Source organism: Eretmochelys imbricata, chromosome 4, assembly GCF_965152235.1.
Source record: "Eretmochelys imbricata isolate rEreImb1 chromosome 4, rEreImb1.hap1, whole genome shotgun sequence".
In the NCBI taxonomy this organism is placed as follows: Eukaryota; Metazoa; Chordata; order Testudines; family Cheloniidae; genus Eretmochelys; species Eretmochelys imbricata.
This window is the reverse complement of record NC_135575.1, coordinates 25,623,165-25,629,164: the sequence shown is the minus strand read 5'-3', so window position 1 is coordinate 25,629,164 and position 6,000 is coordinate 25,623,165.

Below are 6,000 nucleotides of genomic sequence, written 5' to 3'. Positions count from 1 at the left end.
AAAAAGTTTGCTCTGTGGGTGTGTGGAGAGTACCAACTGGAATTTTCAAGTCATATATGTAGAGACAATATGGTCTAGTGCTCTAAACATGGGAGTGAGAGCCAGAAACGCCTCAATTTTTTTTTTCTGGCTCTGTCACTTCACTTACTGGGGACCGATGCTGCTGTGGTAGTATAAACAAGGCCTTAATCACTATTTGGCCTGAAACAAATTTCTCCCTCTGTAAAATAAGGACAATAAATATTCATCTACCAAAAGAAGGTGCTGTGATAAATTCATGTCTGTACGGACATGTGAAGCTCTATAATTATCTACCTAGTGCCCAAAGTGTGCTAAATGCCATACTGAACAACCCCAAAACACCTAGGACTGTACCTGCCTTGGGGTGTTTGCAGTGTAAGGCCATGATCCCGCAATGAGCCTGTGCACCAACTATGAGCACCGCTGACTTAAATACCTGCACAACCACCTACCCAGAGTTCATTGCAGCATCAAGGCCTAGCTTTACATATACAAGTAAAGAATTGGGGTGGGATGCGGGGGGAGTTGGAAATGGGAAGAGAGTACATATAACATAATCCAGTTATCTGATTTTGTAATGTACAAATCTTGATTATAATTTACTTTTCCTTTTTTAAAAACGTTTAACTGCTAGATATTGAAGGTAGATAGATTGAATAGCAATAAGACAGTGAATGGAGGAGTAGTCATGTGTTAAAACAACTAATCAGAACATAATAATGTTGCTGAGACAGCAAGATCATGTGGAAGTCTGAGGGTTTAGATCATCCTTCCCACAGGAATACAGCATATTAGTCAGAAACTGACGCATCTCATAAAATTGTGAACAACCCACAGCCCCACCCCATGAATGTTCTGTAGGCATAAAATAGTAAAATATCTAACAAAACACGATGATCTGAGAGACCATGCTCTGAATGCAAATAGATTAACCACTTCAAGAAACTGATCTGGGAGTAAACCAATTCATGATTTGGAAATTTTTTTCCAAATACATCGAACCAGAACTTGAACAATTTAGAGAACTGGGTAAAACAAAGTAAAAATCAGTTTTTAAAAACCCAACCGGAGTTGGGTCTTTTTACTTGGCTTGGCAAGTAATTTAAAAAGGGCAGTGGAGAGTCTAAGGGCACTGTCAATGGCTCCATGGTGAGACCCTTGTAGTGATCCAGGAGTTCACATTTGTTACTGGGTTGGTGAAAATGAATTATAGAACATACCACCAGTTTGAGGCGTCTGCTCTGTTTTCAACAGTCTGGCCTGAGGTAGGCACTCGTGCTCATGAGCCACTCCAGTCAGAGTGACATCATAAAAATCCATGTGCTGGGAATTTAGCATTTAATACATAGGAATCCAAGCCCTGTGTAAATATCTTAGTCTTTTCTCATTTCTGATGTATAGTATTTTTGTACTTGTTCTGTATGTTGTACCTATACTTGGTCTGGTTTGGTATAAGATGACTGAAAAAGCTTAGTAAATAATAAATTTTAAAGTGGGCTTTATTGTATACGGAGGCTACTTTTATAATGAAGCATAGCAGGGTAATAATAACAGAGGCCCTGATTCAACAACATACTTTAAGTTAGGCTATGCCTAACTTTAAGCATATGAGTAGTACTGCTTGGAGTACTCTCTCATTGTGAATACCCCTTCTTCTCCTTCGTATCCCATCTGCTGGGGTCAGGGCAGGTCACTGTGCAAGAACCAGCCACCTTTATCTGTCCGAGGCAGCACTAAGGTCCACCTGCTTACTAAATTCTTTGATGAGGTCAATCCATTGCTTCCTTAGCTTTCTTTGGGACTGCTTTCTGAACACCCTCTCCTGTCATACTATCTTCACCCTTCATTCATCCTCTGCATGCAGCCAAACCAGCGAAGTTGTGCTTCCTGGATTTTGTCAGCCACTTCATAGACTTCATAGACTCCCATCTTTCCTTTTGAAATCTGTCTCTTCATGTAACTACTCTTATGATGCAAAGACATCTCATCTAAAACACCTGTATGCATTGAACCTCCTATCTCTTTATTGCCCATACTTCTGCACCATACAGCATTACAGCGTGTGCCACTGTTTTATACAGTTGGGCTTTTAGTTTCACTGGCATACACTTGTCATACACAACCCATTCCCACTGGGAATACTAATGTACTTAACAATAGGTATGTGCTGAATTGCAACCAGAATTTTTATTGTAGATACTTAAATATGGGTGTTTATTTAACACTTGGTACGTAATAGAGTTGCTATACCTTGGGCCTGCAGTACAATTGTAACCGTATTTTAATTAACTGTATTCAATGCATTCCGCTATTCCCTTTAGAAGTAGTACTTGATCATGTTATCTGTGCATTTACACTCTCTCATCACAGTAATATCCATCCTGATTTGTAACATCTTGTTTCAGTAAAACTGCTGTCAACCCTTGAGAAAACCAATTCCCATTCTTTCACCAAGCTCAATACATGTTACGTTTCAAGTATTTTAGTCAAAGACAGAAGACTACTGTTTAATATTTCAAGATGACTATAATTCCATCTGTTCAAAAATGGAGCACCAGTACATTAAAAAAATAAAAATAAAATATAAAATTCAACACAAGTGAATCCATTTCAGGAATGGAGTCTCATGGAAGCTCAAAAATCTATTCTGTCTTCTTCCAAGAGAAACAAACAGGTCAGGAAGAAATCATAATACTCTGCTCTTTCTACATGACTTTCTTCTGATGATTCCAACCCTCTGTACTAGATTCTTATCCCCTTCACAGTAATATACAAGTGCCTCTCATATAATAAGGCATTTATCTTCATGACACACTTTTGACTTAGAGAAGTATTATCGTAATGTTGCAGGTTGAGAACCGAGACACAGAAAGATTAACAGGCTGATTCAAAGTCCATTCAAGTCAATGGGAGACTTTCCAATTTATGGAAGCAAAAACCAAGGCACAAAAAAATAATATAATTTGCCCAAGATATACCCAACAGTTTGGATTCTGGAAACGATTGTTAGACAACACTTTGTACAGATGCCACTTACAAAGATGACACCCCCACAGTAGAGTTTGCAGCTCCTGCCTCCCCTTCACTTAATCAGAAATGACCATGAGATGGCATGCAGGAACGAGAAACTTCCTTTTTGTTTCTGTTCGCATTAACAAAATCTGTCTTCTCATTGCATACACAATTCTTTTCAGAATTTGAGAAAAAAATGTCAGTGGTTTTTTGAGAAAAAAATGTCAGAACAGTTTGCTGTCTAAATATCTAACAAACAATAATGGTTTGATCTTATATAGCAGCTTTCATCTGAGGGTCTTCAACTGCTTTACAAAGGTACTGGATGTAAATTTTTTAAACAGAATTTCTATCCAGCTAACAGACTAATCCCACCAACTTTTAATTAGAACATGAGTTTCAACCATGCAGTTTAACAGCATTATTTTTTTCCTGAATAATTCTAGGAACCAAACCTTTCTTTTATTGATGTGCTTGCACAGGTTTGTAATTGGGTCATAACTAATAAGTTGAGGAAAACGCCAGCTTAAGATCATTTTTACGTAATGCCAGGGGTAGAAAGCATCTGTACTAGCAGCGCTAGGCAGAATAGGAACTTTTTACATGTTCTTTTTCGTAATTGCAACATACATGTTGAATATAAATAAAATATAGACAAAGTCATTGTCAACTTAATTTCATTTTGGAACAGCACAATGAATAAAATTCTGTTTGGTTTTGGCTTAAGCCTACCGGCATACAGCACTCAATAACAATACCAACTTCTATGGGAAGTCATAAAAGGAGATATTATAAAGGAAGGACTGTGCTATATTTTAAGCAGATCTTAAAACTTCACAACACGAACTGCAGGCTCTGTAGAAAGTTAACCTGTTTGGGTAGCCACCAAAAGATGTTCAAATCAGTTGTGATACATTACATCTGGTTTTATTAGAAAAGAATATTGGTGAGCCAAGACATGCATGAAGTCTCAACTTCTCTCTAGAAGTGGCACCAACCCCTAGAGACCGGAGAAAAGTTTTTTCTTTTTTTATTAGAGGCAGCGTGGGAGAAGCTTCCTTTGCCACTGTTCATGCTATACTTAGTCTCTGGATAGAGTACTTCTCTCTCCAGTGCTGTCAGTCTGGCATCTCTTACCAGCAGTAATTCACTTAAACATTTTTTAAATGAAAAAGGCACGAGCTAACTGTAAGTATTACAAGTCATTAGTAATATACATCACACACATTGATGGGAGTGAATACATGAGGTGAAGGACGAAGAGTCAAAGAGAATGCCAGCCTGTTTAACATACTTTAAAAGAACTTCATCTGTTTCCATCAATCTGTTCTACATTGCAGGGCATCAAGAGCTATACTGAACCCTAAATAAAATAAAATGGGTTAAAGAGTTTATTTATTTATTTAAACGAACAACAAGATCACCTAAGGGGCTGGTCAGGCTGGGCTTTTGCTGGCTTTATTACACAACAGATGGAGTGGCAAATGTGCAACATATGGAGAAAGCGATCTTAAATGCCAGTTTGTTAAACAGATTGTCTTCATCACCTGACCACTGCTAGAAAGGCAATTGAAAACCACAGGCATCTAGCTTCTCCATAATGAATATTAAAAATACAAATATGGAGTCATTTCTCACCCTTCAAATGGACTGTCAAAAGCTACTGTCCATCACAAACGCACACGAACACCAGTAAACAAATTAAGATGGTGGTATATTGTCAAAGAGCCGAGCCCTGACACATGAACACCCACCGGGAAAAGATGGCACCCCTCCATCAGCTCTCTCCATTCCCCCCAGCGCCTCCCCCCTGCCGACAGGCCCCACTGATCAACACCTCCCTTTACCTCCCTGCGCCTACTGCCCGCTGCAAACAGCTGTTTCGCGGCATGCAGGAGGTTGGGAGGGAGGAATGAGGACATGGCATGCTCGGGGGAGGGGGTGGAGAGGGGGCATAACTGGGCAGGAAGAAGCTGGGCAGGGCCTGGGGGAAGGGGTGGAGTGGGAGCAGGGCCTGGGGCAGAGCCAGGGTCAAGCACCCCCTGGCACTTTGGAAAGTTGGAGCCTGGGCCCTGACATTTTTACTTTGTTTTTACTTGCGCAAACTCCCATTGGAGCCAATGAGAAATTGCCCAATTAAAGACAGGACAGAGTAAATAGTGAGAGACGACCTCAGAATTCCTTCCCCAAAGTGCCCTATAATAAAAAAAAATTGATTTTCAAAAATGTGCAGTCAGCTTTGTGTACATAAATTCTTGTGCCACACTGAGCCTGCCTCTCAGGTTGTAAGTATCTTAGGCAGGAAGTCTGTCTTCCTATGCGTTTGTAAATTGCTTACTATGTAATGATCCTGACTGGGGGTTCTGTGCACTATTGGAATGCTGCTGCTGCTGCCTCTGCTAACGTAGTAACTTCTGAGCACGATTACTGAAAACAGCTCAAGCGATATGATGAAATACACACACATTAAGTGGGAAAAGGAAAGGGTGCAATCAACTGGCAATGCTTAGAAGATTGCTGGGGCCGGAGAGAAGACGTATTGCCTCCGTGGGAACTCTAAGAGGCTCTGTGTCTCCTGAACTCCAGGGAGCGCAAGGGCGAGGATAAGCTAATGTACCACCCTTTTAAGAGGGAACAGATTCCATTTCCTTCTGTGTTGCTACTCGGTGTGAAGGGAGGGCAGGCCATAGCTAGAATATCAACTGCAACAGGGTAATGAATGAGGGGGTAAGGGAAAAGTAATTAATGCAGTATTAGTATTCTCAGTGCTAATGACAGATCGTTTAGCTGCCGCTGCCTAACAATCTGCACTGTGCAATCTAACATGGGAAGAGACTCAGCTTTATTTGGGCCTATAGTAATTCTCTCTTTGATGCATGTTTCTCAGTAATGTTAACAGGATTTATACATTTGAATCAAGAGATTAACAGATCTCTAATCCTTAATGATTTTCAAAGGTTAGCAAGG